This window comes from Lissotriton vulgaris, chromosome 8, assembly GCF_964263255.1.
Source record: "Lissotriton vulgaris chromosome 8, aLisVul1.2, whole genome shotgun sequence".
NCBI lineage: Eukaryota > Metazoa > Chordata > Amphibia > Caudata > Salamandridae > Lissotriton > Lissotriton vulgaris.
Window position 1 is genome coordinate 942,539,325 of NC_141696.1, and position 19,063 is coordinate 942,558,387.

A 19,063-nucleotide genomic window follows, 5' to 3' on the forward strand; every position below is an offset into this window, starting at 1 on the left:
GGGCCTAGTCTTTCTGTGAGGTGTCTTGAATTTAAACATCATTGAGGGCATGGATGGCATGGGAATGTGGTGATTTTTGAGTGTTTTTCGACTTTTTGGGGTGTTGTTGGGGCCTGGCCATGTGGGTGGGGGACATTTTGAGGCCTGGTACAGGGAGGGCCTGGCCTTGTGGTGGGCGTCAAGGGGCCATTTTGAAGCCAGGCAGTGTGCTCAGGCCTGCACCCAGTTTGCCTTGCTTTCAACCATTATGCCCAGGGGTACTCAGTGGTGCATGGGTCTTGTCTTTCTGTGGGGTGTCTTGAATTTAAACATTATTGAGGGCATGGATGGCATGGGATTGTGGTGATTTTTGAGTGTTTTTTTTACTTTTTGGGGTGGTAATGGGGCCTGGCCATGTGGGTGGGGGTCATTTTGAAGCCTGGTACAGGCAGGGCCGGCCCGTGCTGTGGGGTTCAAGGGGCCACTTTAATGCCAGGCAGTGTGCTCAGTCCTGCACCCAGTTTGCCTTGCTTTCAACCATTATGCCCAGGGGTACTCAGTGGTGCATTGGCCTAGACTTTCTGTGGGGTGTCTTGAATTTAAACATCATTGAGGGCATGGATGGCATGGGATTGTGGTGATTTCTGAGTGTTTTTCGACACTTTGGGGTGTTGTTGGGGCCTGGCCATGTGGTTGGGGGCCATTTTGAGGCCTGGTGCAGGCAGGGCCTGGCCATGTGGTGGGAGTCAAGGGGCCATTTTGAAGCCAGGCAGCGTATTCAGGCCTGCACCAAGTTTGCCTTGCTTTCAACCATTATGCCCAGGGGTACTCAGTGGTACATGGGCCTAGTCTTTCTGTGAGGTGTCTTGAATTTAAACATCATTGAGGGCATGGATGGCATGGGAATGTGGTGATTTTTTAGTGTTTTCCGACTTTTTGGGGTGTTGTTGGGGCCTGGCCATGTGGGTGGGGGCCATTTTGAGGCCTGGTACAGGCAGGGCCTGGCCATGTGGTGGGGGTCAAGGGGCTATTTTGAAGCCAGGCAGTGTGTTCGGGCCTGCACCCAGTTTGCCTTGCTTTCAACCATTATGCCCAGGGGTACTCAGTGGTGCATGGGCCTAGTCTTTCTGTGAGGTGTCTTGAATTTAAACATCATTGAGGGCATGGATGGCATGGGAATGTGGTGATTTTTGAGTGTTGTTCGACTTTTTGGGGTGTTGTTGGGGCCTGGCCATGTGGGTGGGGGACATTTTGAGGCCTGGTACAGGGAGGGCCTGGCCTTGTGGTGGGTGTCAAGGGGCCATTTTGAAGCCAGGCAGTGTGCTCAGGCCTGCACCCAGTTTGCCTTGCTTTCAACCATTATGCCCAGGGGTACTCAGTGGTGCATGGGTCTTGTCTTTCTGTGGGATGTCTTGAATTTAAACATTATTGAGGGCATGGATGGCATGGGATTGTGGTGATTTTTGAGTGTTTTTTTACTTTTTGGGGTGGTAATGGGGCCTGGCCATGTGGGTGGGGGCCATTTTGAAGCCTGGTACAGGCAGGGCCGGGCCGTGCGGTGGGCTTCAAGGGGCCATTTTAATGCCAGGCAGTGTGCTCAGTCCTGCACCCAGTTTGCCTTGCTTTCAACCATTATGCCCAGGGGTACTCAGTGGTGCATTGGCCTAGACTTTCCGTGGGGTGTCTTGAATTTAAACATCATTGAGGGCATGGATGGAATGGGATTGTGGTGATTTCTGAGTGTTTTTCGACTTTTTGCGGTGTTGTTGGGGCCTGGCCATGTGGGTGGGGGCCATTTTGATGCCTGGTGCAGGCAGGGCCTGGCCATGTGGTGGGAGTTAAGGGGCCATTTTGAAACCAGGCAATGTGTTCAGGCCTGCACCCAGTTTGACTGGGTTTCAACCATTATAACCCAGGGGTAGTCAGTGCTGCATGGGCCTAGTCTTTATGTGGGGTGTCTTGAATTTAAACATCATTGAGGGCATGGATGACATGGGATTGTGGTGATTTTTTTAGTGTTTTTCGACTTTTTGGGGTGTTGTTGGGGCCTGGCCATGTGGGTGGGGGCCATTTTGAAGCCTGGTACAGGCAGGGCCTGGCCATGTGGTGGGGGTCAAGGGGCCATTTTGAAGCCATGCAGTGTGCTCAGGCCTGCACCCAGTTAGCCTTGCTTTCGACCATTATGGCCAGGGGTACTCAGTGGTGCATGGGCCTAGTCTTTCTGTGATGTGTCTTGAACCTAAACATCCTTGATGGCATGGATGGCATGGGACTGTTGTGATTTTTGAGTCTTTTTTGACATTTTGGGGTGTTGTTGGGGCCTGGCCATGTGGGTGGGGGACATTTTGAGGCCTGGTACAGGCAGGGCCTGGCCATGTGGTGGGGGTCAAGGGGCCATTTTGAAGCCAGGCAGGGTGCTCAGGCCTGCATCTAGTTTGCCTTGCTTTCAACCATTATGCCCAGGGGTACTCAGTGGTGCATGGGCCTAGTCTTTCAAGTGGGGTGTCTTGAATTTACACATCATTGAGGGCATGGATGGCATGGGATTGTGGTGATTTTTGAGTGTTTTTCGACTTTTTGGGGTGTTGATGTGGCCTGGCCATGTGGGTGGGGGCCATTTTGAGGCCTGGTACAGGCAGGGCCTGGCCATGTGGTGGGGGTCAAGGGGCCATTTTGAAGCCAGGCAGTGTGTTCAGGCCTGCACCCAGTTTGCCTTGCTTTCAACCATTATGCCCAGGGGTACTCAGTGGTGCATGGGCCTAGTCTTTCTGTGAGGTGTCTTGAATTTAAACATCATTGAGGGCATGGATGGCATGGGAATGTGGTGATTTGTGAGTGTTTTTCGACTTTTTGGGGTGTTGTTGGGGCCTGGCCATGTGGTTGGGGGCCATTTTGAGGCCTGGTGCAGGCAGGGCCTGGCCATGTGGTGGGAGTCAAGGGGCCATTTTGAAGCCAGGCAGCGTATTCAGGCCTGCACCAAGTTTGCCTTGCTTTCAACCATTATGCCCAGGGGTACTCAGTGGTACATGGGCCTAGTCTTTCTGTGAGGTGTCTTGAATTTAAACATCATTGAGGGCATGGATGGCATGGGAATGTGGTGATTTTTTAGTGTTTTCCGACTTTTTGGGGTGTTGTTGGGGCCTGGCCATGTGGGTGGGGGCCATTTTGAGGCCTGGTACAGGCAGGGCCTGGCCATGTGGTGGGGGTCAAGGGGCTATTTTGAAGCCAGGCAGTGTGTTCGGGCCTGCACCCAGTTTGCCTTGCTTTCAACCATTATGCCCAGGGGTACTCAGTGGTGCATGGGCCTAGTCTTTCTGTGAGGTGTCTTGAATTTAAACATCATTGAGGGCATGGATGGCATGGGAATGTGGTGATTTTTGAGTGTTGTTCGACTTTTTGGGGTGTTGTTGGGGCCTGGCCATGTGGGTGGGGGACATTTTGAGGCCTGGTACAGGGAGGGCCTGGCCTTGTGGTGGGTGTCAAGGGGCCATTTTGAAGCCAGGCAGTGTGCTCAGGCCTGCACCCAGTTTGCCTTGCTTTCAACCATTATGCCCAGGGGTACTCAGTGGTGCATGGGTCTTGTCTTTCTGTGGGATGTCTTGAATTTAAACATTATTGAGGGCATGGATGGCATGGGATTGTGGTGATTTTTGAGTGTTTTTTTACTTTTTGGGGTGGTAATGGGGCCTGGCCATGTGGGTGGGGGCCATTTTGAAGCCTGGTACAGGCAGGGCCGGGCCGTGCGGTGGGCTTCAAGGGGCCATTTTAATGCCAGGCAGTGTGCTCAGTCCTGCACCCAGTTTGCCTTGCTTTCAACCATTATGCCCAGGGGTACTCAGTGGTGCATTGGCCTAGACTTTCCGTGGGGTGTCTTGAATTTAAACATCATTGAGGGCATGGATGGAATGGGATTGTGGTGATTTCTGAGTGTTTTTCGACTTTTTGCGGTGTTGTTGGGGCCTGGCCATGTGGGTGGGGGCCATTTTGATGCCTGGTGCAGGCAGGGCCTGGCCATGTGGTGGGAGTTAAGGGGCCATTTTGAAACCAGGCAATGTGTTCAGGCCTGCACCCAGTTTGACTTGGTTTCAACCATTATAACCCAGGGGTAGTCAGTGCTGCATGGGCCTAGTCTTTATGTGGGGTGTCTTGAATTTAAACATCATTGAGGGCATGGATGACATGGGATTGTGGTGATTTTTTTAGTGTTTTTCGACTTTTTGGGGTGTTGTTGGGGCCTGGCCATGTGGGTGGGGGCCATTTTGAAGCCTGGTACAGGCAGGGCCTGGCCATGTGGTGGGGGTCAAGGGGCCATTTTGAAGCCATGCAGTGTGCTCAGGCCTGCACCCAGTTAGCCTTGCTTTCGACCATTATGGCCAGGGGTACTCAGTGGTGCATGGGCCTAGTCTTTCTGTGATGTGTCTTGAACCTAAACATCCTTGATGGCATGGATGGCATGGGACTGTTGTGATTTTTGAGTCTTTTTTGACATTTTGGGGTGTTGGTGGGGCCTCGCCATGTGGGTGGGGGACATTTTGAGGCCTGGTACAGGCAGGGCCTGGCCATGTGGTGGGGGTCAAGGGGCCATTTTGAAGCCAGGCAGGGTGCTCAGGCCTGCATCTAGTTTGCCTTGCTTTCAACCATTATGCCCAGGGGTACTCAGTGGTGCATGGGCCTAGTCTTTCAAGTGGGGTGTCTTGAATTTACACATCATTGAGGGCATGGATGGCATGGGATTGTGGTGATTTTTGAGTGTTTTTCGACTTTTTGGGGTGTTGATGTGGCCTGGCCATGTGGGTGGGGGCCATTTTGAGGCCTGGTACAGGCAGGGCCTGGCCATGTGTTGGGAGTCAAGGGGCCATTTTGAAACCAGGCAGTGTGTTCAGGCCTGCACCCAGTTTGCCTTGCTTTCAACCATTATAACCCAGGGGTACTCAGTGGTGCATGGGCTTAGTCTTTCTGTGGGGTGTCTTGTATTTAAACATCATTGAGGGCATGGATGGCATGGGATTGTAGTGATTTTTGAGTGTTTTTCGACTTTTTGGGGTATTGTTAGGGCCTGGCCATGTGGGTGGGGGCCATTTTGAAGCCTGGTACAGGCAGGGCCTGGCCATGAGGTGGGGGTCAGGGGGCCATTTTGAAGCCAGGCAGTGTGCTCAGGCCTGCTCCCAGTATGCCTTGCTTTCAACCATTATGCCCAGGGGTACTCAGTGGTGCAATGGCCTAGTCTTTCTGTGGGGTGTCTTGAATTTAAACATCATTGAGGGCATGGATGGCATGGGATTGTGGTGATTTCTGAGTGTTTTTTGGCGTTTGGGGTGTTGTTGGGGCCTGGCCATGTGGGTGGGGTCCATTTTGAGGCCTGGTACAGGCAGGGCCTAACCCATGTGGTGGGGGTCAAGGGGCCATTTTGAAGCCAGGCAGTGTGTTCAGGCCTGCACCCAGTTTGCCTTGCTTTCAACCATTATGCCCAGGGGTACTCAGTGGTGCATGGGCCTAGTCTTTCTCCGGGGTGTCTTGAACCTAAACATCATTGAGGGCATGGATGGCATGGGATTCTGTTGATTTCTGAGTGTTTTTCGACTTTTTGGGGTGTTGTTGGGGCCTGGCCATGTGGGTGGGGGCCATTTTGAGGCCTGGTGCAGGCAGGGCCTTGCCATGTGGTGGGAGTCAAGGGGCCATTTTGAAACCAGGCAATGTGTTCAGGCCTGCACCCAGTTTGCCTGGGTTTCAACCATTATAACCCAGGGGTACTCAGTGGCGCATGGGCCTAGTCTTTCTGTGGGCTGTCTTGAATTTAAACATCATTGAGGGCATGGATGACATGAGATTGTGGTGATTTTTGAGTGTTTTTCGACTTTTTGGGGTGTTGTTGGGGCCTGGCCATGTGGGTGGGGGCCATTTTGAAGCCTGGTACAGGCAGGGCCTGGCCATGTGGTGGGGGTCAAGGGGCCATTTTGAAGCCATGCAGTGTGCTCAGGCCTGCACCCAGTTAGCCTTGCTTTCGACCATTATGGCCAGGGGTACTCAGTGGTGCATGGGCCTAGTCTTTCTGTGATGTGTCTTGAACCTAAACATCCTTGAGGGCATGGATGGCATGGGATTGTTGTGATTTGTGAGTGTTTTTTGACTTTTTGGGGTGTTGGTGGGGCCTCGCCATGTGGGTGGGGGACATTTTGAGACCTGGTACAGGCAGGGCCTGGCCATGTGGTGGGGGTCAAGGGGCCATTTTGAAGCCAGGCAGGGTGCTCAGGCCTGCATCTAGTTTGCCTTGTTTTCAACCATTATGCCCAGGGGTACTCAGTGGTGCACGGGCCTAGTCTTTCAAGTGGGGTGTCTTGAATTTAAACATCATTGAGGGCATGGATGGCATGGGATTGTGGTGATTTATGAGTGTTTTTTGACCCTTTGGGTGTTGATGTGGCCTGGCCATGTGGGTGGGGGCCATTTTGAAGCCTGGTACAGGCAGGGCCTGGCCATGAGGTGGGGGTCAGGGAGCCATTTTGAAGCCAGGCAGTGTGCTCAGGCCTGCACCCAGTTTGCCTTTCTTTCAACCATTATGCCCCGAGGGTACTCAGTGGCGCATGGGCCTAATCTTTCTGTGGGGTGTCTTGAATTTAAACATCATTGAGGGCATGGATGGCATGGGATTGTGGTGATTTTTTGAGTGTTTTCGACTTTTGGGGTGTTGTTGGGGCCTGGCCATTTGGGTGGGGGCCATTTTGAGACCTGGTACAGGCAGGGCCTGGCCATGTGGTGGGGGTCAAGGGGCCATTTTGAAGCCAGGCAGGGTGCTCAGGCCTGCATCTAGTTTGCCTTGTTTTCAACCATTATGCCCAGGGGTACTCAGTGGTGCATGGGCCTAGTCTTTCAAGTGGGGTGTCTTGAATTTAAACATCATTGAGGGCATGGATGGCATGGGATTGTGGTGATTTTTTGAGTGTTTTCGACTTTTGGGGTGTTGTTGGGGCCTGGCCATGTGGGTGGGGGCCATTTTGAAGCCTGGTACAGGCAGGGCCTGGCCATGTGGTGGGGGTCAAGGGGCCATTTTGAAGCCATGCAGTGTGCTCAGGCCTGCACCCAGTTAGCCTTGCTTTCGACCATTATGGCCAGGGGTACTCAGTGGTGCATGGGCCTAGTCTTTCTGTGATGTGTCTTGAACCTAAACATCCTTGAGGGCATGGATGGCATGGGATTGTTGTGATTTGTGAGTGTTTTTTGACTTTTTGGGGTGTTGGTGGGGCCTCGCCATGTGGGTGGGGGACATTTTGAGACCTGGTACAGGCAGGGCCTGGCCATGTGGTGGGGGTCAAGGGGCCATTTTGAAGCCAGGCAGGGTGCTCAGGCCTGCATCTAGTTTGCCTTGTTTTCAACCATTATGCCCAGGGGTACTCAGTGGTGCATGGGCCTAGTCTTTCAAGTGGGTTGTCTTGAATTTAAACATCATTGAGGGCATGGATGGCATGGGATTGTGGTGATTTATGAGTGTTTTTTGACCCTTTGGGGTGTTGATGTGGCCTGGCCATGTGGGTGGGGGCCATTTTGAGGCCTGGTACAGGCAGGGCCTGGCCATGTGGTGGGAGTCAAGGGGCCATTTTGAAACCAGGCAGTGTGTTCAGGCCTGCACCCAGTTTGCCTTGCTTTCGACCATTATAACCCAGGGGTACTCAGTGGTGCATGGGCTTAGTCTTTCTGTGGGGTGTCTTGTATTTAAACATCATTGAGGGCATGGATGGCATGGGATTGTGGTGATTTTTGAGTGTTTTTCGACTTTTTGGGGTATTGTTCGGGCCTGGCCATGTGGGTGGGGGCCATTTTGAAGCCTGGTACAGGCAGGGCCTGGCCATGAGGTGGGGGTCAGGGAGCCATTTTGAAGCCAGGCAGTGTGCTCAGGCCTGCACCCAGTTTGCCTTTCTTTCAACCATTATGCCCAGGGGTACTCAGTGGCGCATGGGCCTAATCTTTCTGTGGGGTGTCTTGAATTTAAACATCATTGAGGGCATGGATGGCATGGGATTGTGGTGATTTTTTGAGTGTTTTCGACTTTTGGGGTGTTGTTGGGGCCTGGCCATTTGGGTGGGGGCCATTTTGAGGCCTGGTACAGGCAGGGCCTGGCCATGTGGTGGGGGTCAAGGGGCCACTTTGAAGCCAGGCAGTGTGCTCAGGCCTGCACCCAGTTTGCCTTGCTTTCAACCATTATGCCCAGGGGTACTCAGTGGTCCATGGGCCTAGTCTTTCTGTGGGGTGTCTTGAATTTAAACATCATTGAGGGCATGAATGGCATGGGATTGTGGTGATTTGTGAGTGTTTTTCGACTTTTTGGGGTGTATAACTGATGTTCCTCTGGCTTCCATTGCTTTTAGGTGCACAAGAGAACCGCCAGTGCCAGGAAGAAGTCCTGCAGTGGTGTGTGCAGCACAACGTCACGTGACGTCACATGTGGCCACAGACAAGACAACTCTGCAACTCGTGCAACTGCGGCCTGCTGTTCAGACATCTCAAAAAGATGGGCCCAAAGAAAGTTGGCTGTAGCGCCTCAGCGAAAAAAGTTGCCAGTGCCACTGCCAGTAAGAAGGAGCATAAGAAGCAAGTGGTACCACCTACCAAGGAGACTGGTGTGCCCACCGACACCTTTTTTGGGAAAAAAAAGTACGCCTACAGCAGCAGCGGTGTCCGCCGGGGACCAAGCTGGAAGCAGCACCTCCGCTTCAATGGGCTCAGAGCCACCCTGCCAACTTAGGTCCAAGAACATGAGTGTTGCTCCGGCAGCCACTTTGGTTGTTCAATCACCATCAACCAGTGATCTTGGCTCATCACAAGAAAGTACCATCCAATCATTGCCAGGTGTAACTCAGCTGACGAGTGTTCAACAACCACAGCCACAAACACAGGTGCAACTAGTACAAGCGCAAGTTCATGTGAAGGAGAGGCGCAAGTAAAGCCGCAAGGAGAGGCGCAAGTAGAGCCGCAAGGAGAGGCGCAAGGGCAGGTGCATGGAGACGTGCAACTAGATGTTCATGGAGCGGCACAACTGCCTACAACGCTTTTTCCTCCAAAAGGAGGGGCACATCAGGAAATTGATATTCAAGAGGAGGTATCATCCGAAGAAGCCACTCCTCCTGATGTTGATTATCCATTGTCTTCCAGATCCCCAGCAAGAAAAATGTCAAGGATGGATACTACTACTACTACAAGTTCTTCTTCAAGCCCCCTTCCTTCTGATGACCTTGATCATGATTGGAACCCAGTCATGCAGTCTGAGAGTGAGTCACGCCATGAGCCGACAAACGTAGCTAAGCCTAAAAGGAAGACTTCCGCAAAGCTTCAACTTATGGGTGATGACGACGAACAAGAAGTGGTGTCTTCTGCTGCTGATGAACAGTCTGAAGATGACCCAGTCATCACAGTCGTCACTCCAGCCCCAACGGGCATGCAGCAGACACACATTTTGACCCTATCCCGATTGGCTGCTGAGCAGGATATGGGTGGCGTGGCACTGGTACCACCACCGTTAACCTCATCCATGCTCCCTCGATTCCCCTCCGGTGCTGGGCCCCCATGCAAATGGGTGTGGTCATGACGGAACGGTTCCGTCATGAGCACAGTTCGACCAATGCTCATGACGGAACTGTTCCGTCATGAGCAGCGAAGGAGTTAACTACAACACCAACACGACCTACAGCTTCCATCTTTTTTATGTCAGAAGGCATGGACCTCCATCCAGCTCGACCTCAAGTAGTGGTGCTGTAAGTGAACAACAGAAACAAATTCAGCCACGCCCATCCTCCACTTCATCTGGCCTTGAAAGTCAAAGTAGCACCACCACATTTAGCAGACCTCACCAGTCCCCAGTTTGGGACTTCTTTACTGTTAGCGCAAAGGCGGAAAACATGGTTGTTTGTTCGATTTGTAAAGCATGCGTTAGACGGGGTAAGCTTGGTACCAACTATGGTACCGGAGGCCAGAGAGGTCATCTCAAGCAACACCACACTTTAATTTGGGAAGCACACATGAGGAAGATCGAGGAAGGCAAAAGAAAAACAAATCCAAATGTATCCATTGATATTGCATCTGATGATGACGAGAGGCTGATCATGCTGGGGGGAAGTGAAGAAGCAACCAACATTTTTTCTGATACACCCAGTACCTCTGGCAGCAGCACTGCAGTGGTATCGCCCCCACCCTCTACCCCTGCAACATCTATGAGGCACACTAAGAGTGTTGGAGAGACACCAATGCGAAAAACTACATCACTGGGCCTAACTGGTTTGAAGACGTCATCATCATCATCATCACGTAAAATGATCCATCCCACCATTCGCGGAATGTTGTGGTCGGAGGCGCCATTGAACGCAACCACCCAACGGTACGTCTGTATAACACAAAGCTTGCTAAAATGCTAGCGCTGGACCTTCTCCCTTTTTCTTTCGTGAAAGGGGTGGGGTTTCTAGAATTAGTGGCAACAGTCTGCCCTAAATGGAAGGTTTCTGGCCGGTCCTATTTTTCCAAAGTTGCGGTTCCAGCACTACATCAAGATGTGCTGGAGGTGATTGGGGCAGCTTTGCAGAAGAGTGCTGTTCACACTATCCACTTGACAACAGACATGTGGACCAGTTGCCAAGCCCTTGATTACATGTGCATCACTGCACACTGGGTCTCTTTTGCAGGGTCTTTTGCAAGGGTTAGAGACAAGTCAAGTGCAGTTGTTGACCTGGGCACAGTTTTTCAAGCTACTCGGAAACATGCAACATTAGCCATGTTTGCCATGGAGAAAACTCATACTGCAAAAAACATTTTGGAGGAGTTTAACAGTAAGGTCTCTGAATGGCTGCAACCAAGAAATCGCATAGTTAGTTATGTTTCCATGGATAAGAGGAGTAATATAGTTAAGGCCATGCAGGATGGTGAATATTTCAGAGTGCCGTGTTTGGCGCACTGTATAAACGTTGTTGCTTAAGATTTCTTGAAAAATGTAAACCAAGTCAAGAAGTTACTGACCACCTGCCGAAGAATCTGCACACATTTCAGACATTCTTTTAAGGCCTGGAAGGAGCTAAGGAGCATTCAACATGTACGTAAAGTGCCAGTCAAAGCACTCATCCAGGAGGTGGCAACTCTTTGGAACTCAACCTTTTACATGCTTGAGCGTTTGTTTGAGCAGTGCATGGTAATCAATGACTATATCTTTACACTAGGTTCTGCTATGAAAGACATGAGGCTAGAGTTGGAGAAATGGCAGCTAGTTAAAAGCCTGACAGACATGCTTTGTCCTTTTGAGGTCTTCACGCGTGAAGTCTGCAGGGAGGACTGTTTTTGAGCAAAGCGATCCCATTGTTGGTCATGCTAGAGCACCAACTGAAGGCGGTGTCTTTAACGTTCAGAGATGATGTTGGAAAGCAAGATGCATATCTGTTGGTGGAGAACTTATTAAGCCGCCTGGTTGCCAATGAACTTGGTTAAGTGTGAGGGTGTATCGATTATTAATATTCTTGAGATCCGCCTGTTGGATCTAACATTTTGTAAATATTGATTGTACTTGGTTCCTATATAGCTATAATCGGTTTGATAAAGACTTGTGCCTTTATGTTTGGATATATGGATGCTTATGTAGACACACACTACTCTAATTTAGAAAAATAGCAGTAGTTTGTATAATATGTCAGAGCCTTTTACAGTCACCTACAGCGAACAAGAGATAAGTACTTTATTATCAAAAACTTCATCATTATTGAGCGGTTACAAGGTAACATTGCAGGCTACCAATGTAGATAAAATAGAAAAACTCAAACAACTTAAAAAGAAAAACATCAGGACACGGCTACATGCTCAGGTTCTTTCTGAGCACCTTAAAAAGACATACAGACGGTGAAGCAAGGAGAACTCCCTTTAAATCAAATGGAGAATATCCCGATTTATAATTTGTCCAATTACACACCAACTAAGGATGAATTGTCTATTCTAGCAAAGGTTTTGACCTTTGTGCCTTCTAGGTTACAAGATCCTATTGATAAAAAAACAGAGGTGTTAAGTTTCCTGAGAAAAGTGTGACTTGAAGATTTTTTCTTAGAACGAGAAAGCATCCAGCAACATAACATTAGTGGACTTAAAAATAAATGTAGGTTCACACCAGAAAGTCCTCTTTTACCATCTGAAGTACAAATTTTTGAAAATCATGTTTTACAAGAATTAGATGACCTACAAAGTAAAAAATGTTTTTTTAACACAAATTGTAGTAAATCAGAGATGCTAGCCCTGAAAAACATGTCTGCCAATCCAGAGATAACAGTGAAACCGGCAGACAAAGGAGGGGGAATCGTCCTATGGGATACTTTGGATTATGACTTAGAAGTCACAAATCAACTGTCTAATTTACAATTCTACAGACCATTGGAAGAAGATCCGATGCCTAGACTTAAATCACAAATTTTAACTATTACTCAGAAAGGACTAGATGGTGGATGGTTATGTCAAAATGAATTTGATTTTTTAAACAGTGACAAAAAGAAAATCCCCAACATCTATGTCCTACCGAAAGTTCATAAGTCACTTACAAACCCACCAGGTAGGCTCGTTGTGGCTTCCTGTGGTTCAATCTTAGTGCCCATAGCCCAATATGTGGATGTCTTTTTACTGCACTTAGTCAAAGAAACGCCAGCTTTTGTCCATGATACTATGGATTTGATATCAAAGATGGAGGGGCTGACTTACAACCCTGAGATCCAACTACTCACCACCTTTGATATCGAATGATTGTACACCAACATACCTCAGGATGAGGCACTAGGAGTCATGGAACATGTTTTAGACACTCGTGATCATCCACACCAAGTGCCCACTAGGTTTATTATAGATCTTGCTAAACTTTGCCTCAAGAATAATTTCTTCAATTTTAAAAACAATATGTTAATTCAAATATCAGGAGTGGCAATGGGGTGCATCTAAGTGGATATATAGCGACACCAAACCATTTAAACAACATGTGGAATTTTGGTGTCGCTATATAGATGACATCTTTATGATTTGGAATGGGGATGGCGACCAATTGTTTGAATTCCACAATTGGCTCAACACTAGAACAAGGGAATTCAAATTCACAATTACGACCGATCAAGAAAGGTAAATTTTCTAGACGTATAAATACAACATGAAGAAAGCAAATTATGTGTGAATTTATACTCCAAACCCACAGATCGTAATACTTTATTACACTTTACGAGCTGTCACCCCATACTATGAAAGAGAACTTACCGTATGGCCTAAGTATGGGCGAATTTTGCGAATTCGCGGTTCGCGAATTTGCGTATTCACGAATTCGTAATCTGCAAAATCCGCGAACTCTCACAAATTTGCGGATTTTTTTTCTTTTTTTTATGTTCGCAAGGGTTTCTGCCAGTTCGCAAGGGTTTTGTACCAGTTCGCAATTGCAAACTTTCTTGTCGGCTCGCAACGGTCGCGAATATGTTGTTTCTACGTCTGGTTCATCATCACAGGTTCACAGCACCCTCTGGTTCACCACTGCCACCCTCTGGTTCACCCATGCCACCCTCTGGTACATCACTGCCACCCTCTGGTTCATCACTGTAGATTATGGGGGGAAAAAGCAAGTACACCTGCCCTGATTCAACTGACATGAATTAATTTGGGGTTGAATAATGTGTCACTGAATTTAAACTTCCAGTCTAGCACCTTCTTCCTTATCTGTAATTTGCTTTCTGTTGCAGTGCAATTTTTTTTCACAGGACCTTTGTGGCCTACTTGTAGCTATTCTATGAGCCTGCTGTGAGGGTAAGAGCAGGGTCATAGAATAGTTGCAAGTCGGCAACTGAACTCTGGAGGGGCCCCTCAGGAAACACTACAAGGAATGGTTACTAATGATGAGTTTGAACTTTTGCACCTTCGCCGGATTCGCGGGGCTCGAATTTGATCCGATATCGAATTCGGAAGCCGCGAATTCGTGAGGATATGCAATGTGTTTTTTTGCGGCGTGTTAGTTCGCAAGGTTTTGTCGTTTTAGCGAGCCGCTTGTAGCGCAACAGCACGAAGTTACCCTCATGGTCGTTCACGGGCGAGGCCATCTTGTTGCATGACGTATTTCCATTTCCGGGCGCTATGTGTAATCTCGCAAATTGTGCGGCTCGCTAGTACAAGTTCGCGTGTGATCGCGAGGGAAATCTCGCCCGAACTTACCAACGCGGTCGTGAACGGGCGCGGCCATCTTGTTTCTCATTTATTGCTATGGTTCTGGGCATGCTCTCTGTATCCTCTCTGAATCTCTGCCATCCTTTGCTTGTTTGAAGTCTTTTTTATCTATTTTACTTATTATCTATCCCTCTATTTTTCTAACTCTATATTTTTGTGTTTTCTGCTACTTTTGGTTCATTTTAAACTACTTTTTTAAACTCTCTTCTTTTCTTCTCCCCTATTCTATTTCTTATTTCTTATTTACCTTGTTCTGCCCAGACCATAGTAAAGGGAGCCGGGAGGCATTCTGAGAAGGGGAAGGGTCCGCACCCCTTGCCCGGCTCCCATGCGGGCGTATGAGGGGGGAGACAGTCACAGCCCGGGAGATCTTCAGCGCGGAGGAGGAGGCCGGACTAGTTTTTTATGTTCAGCGGCGCCTCCCCAGGACCATCATGGCAGGCGGCAAGATTGCTAGCGGGTACGGGATCCGGGAGCGCCGGAAGGGGTGGGAGAACTGTGTGCCGGGCCATGTACCAGCACACTCGGGTCTGGAGCACCTACAACCAGGCCACCCACCGTTGGACGGATCTCCTGGACCGGGAACGCGACTTGATCGACCTGCTCGGCCTCGAGATCTATTTCTGCACTACTCTGTTTTCTCCTGCTCTGTGTGTTATTATATTGCAATTTTTTGTTTTTTACCAAGAGCAATACTGCTGCTGATTACATTGTAGGTAAATTATATTTCAACATCTTCTGTGCATTTCAGGTGCACTGCTCTCCTTCTCAGTAGCGTTGCTACTATGCTTATTTGTTTTCTATTTTGTGTTCATTTCATTGGCCTGAGAAATTATGTATGAGTGTAGTTTAAAGAACTGCATAATGCTAGACACTAAGGGTCAGATTTTTAATTACCGGCGCATCCCTGCAAAGTAGCAGGGATGCGCCAGTAATTGTGCGCCACGCCACCACCACCACCCATGGTGCGCCATATTTACAATACGGTGCACCATGGGCCCAAAACGTCACCGAAGCGTTACGCATCTGTGCCGTAAAGGCAGCGCATTGCTGGAGTTGCGTCGCAACGATGGTGCAGCTCCAGCAATGCTCTGGGGTGCCCTATCTCCCCAATGCTGCGTCAAGCCGTATGTCTGCTTCAAGAAGGCGCAGGGTTTGAGTCACGCATCATTGTCCTAAAAGTGACAGATTGAAATCTTGTAGATTTCCCTCAGCCACTTTTAGTATGCGTTCCTGCGCAGGAACACCCTCCCTTGCGCCGGACACCCCCTGATGGCGCAGGGCTTTACAACGTGATGCATCTCCCATATGCGTCACGTTGTTAATATACGCCGCACCATGGTGCCTCTTTTGTTCTGCCGCTGCGTCACAAAAGTCACGCAACAATGGAGCAAAAGAGCCACAAGGGGCTTCTAAATCTGCCCCTACAGACTCCAGTCCAGTCCTTCCTTTGTACACCTGGCAATAAGAAGAAATAGTGGTGGTGGATTGATAGTTTGAGTATTTTAATGACTGGTTAATGTAGTAGGAAACTTTTTAGTGTTGTCGCTGATCTGCAATCACAATGGACTTTGTCTGTCACTTCGCGTGCTGCGGACTGCTGCCTGCCAGTCCTAGGCGAACCTTTTTAGTAGTTTGTTTAGTGAGTTACACAACTTTCCAAGTCGACTGTCCGCAAATCAAGCAATACTAATATCGTAGTAGACCACATGAGATAGGTCAATATATCCCGTGGAATAGTTGTCTATTTGCTATTTCGCCAAAATATTTTGTTATTGTTCTTTTGAAATGCTTGATTTGGTTGACAAATATCATCCATGTTTTCTGGTCTTTCTTTCTTTCATGTTGTACATCAGCTCCCCCCAGGGGTAAGAGGACATTGGAGGAGACTGCTGCTGCTGCTGAACAAGGCTAGGATCGGTCAGGCGAGGGCTCCTTTGCTGGCCCCGGTAAGTTTTAATTTTAATATAGAGTACCTATTTTTTCCTAGCGTTCCTCATTCGATTTTCTCTAAATCGTCTTTGATCTTCTTGTAAACTGTATCTAAATTCTTATCCTGCCTCGACTATGACTCACTGTGGTATTACTAGATTATTCTTTTTAGTCTGTCTGTGTAGCTAACTAAGATTGTACATTGGGCAAAAGGTGTAAAACGAAACTCCCATTCTAGTCAGCAATAGCTCTATGTGTTGGATTTCTCCCCAACTGGACCCACACCACGGAAGCGAGGATGGCCCCACGCCTCTACCCCTATTCGGAACGCCACACGCCCTTGATAAACAGCGTGGCAGCGGACCGAACAAAGGAAGAAGGTAGGAAAAAACAAAACAAAGAAAGAGAAAAGCCCAAGCTCTTTCTATGTCACAGCTAGATGCACCCAGCACTGGAGTCTAGGACAAGTCTTCTAACCTGCAGCATAAACAAGAGAAGACACAGAAAAAAGTACATGAGGTTACTCACAATCCCAGTGTCCTCCTACCTGTATCCCCCTCCACTACCCTTAATACTGCCCAACACATCCCCTTCTTCTCCTTACCTGTGTGACATAGACGGCACGTCCAAAAGGGAGATGTGTGAAGCGTAGTTCCACCGGAATAGGAAAACAAACTCCCAATAGCGAGCTTTTAAATCAACATAGGGGAAAAAGTCATAACTCTGACTTAAAAAACCCCTAGATTACGTAATGCCAGCATATACTGCCGATATTGCAGGAAATCAATTCTAAATGTGGCCACAAAACTAAAGCGCGTTCGTAAAAACGCTAGAAGCAAACGCTTCGTGAAAAAGTCCCAGCTTTTGCTAAACGATTTGGAACGGGTACTCAAGAACCCGGAAATCCATACCGCCTTAGCTCTCACTAAACCACGGAAGAGCACCAAAATCGCCCAAATACGTAAAAACGAAACGTCCCAAGTTGTCCAAGCTCCGAAGTTTAGCGATAGTCTCTCGTTGCAATCCAGACGCGGAATGGGGAATGCAGGCAACAGGTTTCCGGACCGCGGAACGAAGCCTCGTTCCGCTCTGCTCAGCTCTCTGCGAAGAAACGCCAGGAAGGAAAGAACGCACCCCACGGGACTTTTACTTAATCCCCACAGCTGGCTCTCTGGACACCGACGAAACTCCAACTAGGAAAGAAACCAAGCCCCGATCAATGGCACGGGCACCTAGTTATGGAGTGAGAAGAAGAAGGGGGTGGAGGCTACCAAAGGGTAAACACAGAAAGAGGACACCGGTGCATTCATGCAAACAAACAACATAAAGGAGCGAGAAAAGACTGCCTAATTCCTAACAGTACCTCCCCTCAAAGGCCTCCCAACAGGACGGGGTTTAGTCGGGTGACGGAGATGGAATAATCTAATCAAACGGGGGGCATGTACTCCTGTAGCTGGTTCCCAGGACCGTTCCTCAGGAGGGTACCCCTTCCAATCAATCAAGTACATCAACTTCCCATTTTTTCTCCTAGCATCGAGAATGGCATTGACCTCATACTCCTCTTCACCATCCACTAGCACTGAAGGGGGTGGGGGCAAGGTCTGATCGGTGTGTTTATATGGCTTCAACAATGAAGTGTTAAATACCGGATGCATACCATATTCATCAGGCAACTCCAATCTCATAGCCACAGGATTAATCACTCGTTCTATAGAAAAAGGACCCACATATCTTGGTTGTAATTTCCGGGACCCTTCCAATCTCAAGTTCTTTGTTGACAACCAAACCCTATCTCCCACTACATAAGAGGGGGAAGGTACCCTGTGTTTGTCGGCATGCCTTTTCATATCTTCTTTTGCCTTCTTCAGATGTTCCTGAGCTATGCCCCAAATCCTGCCCAAAGCTATTCCTAAGGAATCGACCGCAGGCACTAGACCTGTAGGTTGGATAGGGATGGCCTTGGGATGAAAACCCATAGAACAGTAAAAGGGGGACATCCCTACGGCGGAATGAACGCTGTTGTTATATGTGAATTCTGCAAGAGGAAGAGCTACCACCCAATTACATGTCAAAGAGGTCAACAAACAACGTAGATACTGTTCCATCGTTTGGTTGATTCTCTCAGTCTGGCCATCGGACTGGGGATGATAGGCCGAAGATAAGCAAATCTTCATTTGTAAAGCTTCACATAACTCCGTCCAGAAACGGGATACAAACTGCGCTCCCCTATCGGACACGATGGCAGACGGTAAACCGTGAAGTCTTACTATAGATGACACAAAGACTAGAGCCATTTCTCTCGCAGTAGGCAGCTTAGGTAAAGGGATGAAGTGGGCCATTTTTGTGAAGGAATCAACCACAACAAAAATCACTGTACACCCTGACTCCTCAGGTAAGTCTGTAACAAAATCCATACTAATTGTATGCCAAGGTGCGGGGGGAACTGGTAAAGGTTGTAACAAGCCAGACGGACTGGAGTGGGATGGTTTACTCACAGCACACACAGGACATGAAGCCACAAATTGTTGCACATCATGAGGTAGAGATTCCCACCAAAACCAACGTAAACAGAACTCTCTAGTTTTATTGATTCCGGGATGACCTACTAAAGCCGAAGAATGACACCATTGTAACACGGTATCCTTCAAAACAGGAGGAATGAACAACTGTGGGCCGTGATACAACAATCCGTCTCGAATGGAAAAGGAAGGAAGAGAAGTCCAAGGGGTCATGTCCATGCTTTTCAACTTATCTTTGACTGAATCCAAAAAGTCATCCAAAGTAACACTGCCCACAACTTTTTCGGGTGCAATGAAAGACCCCATGTCCTTATCAGTCCCCCACTCATTCTGTTTCACATGTATTCTAGACAAGGCATCTGATTTCAACTGTTGAGCGGCAGGCCGGTAAGTAATCATGAAATCGTATTCATTAAAGAATGAAACCCACCTCATCT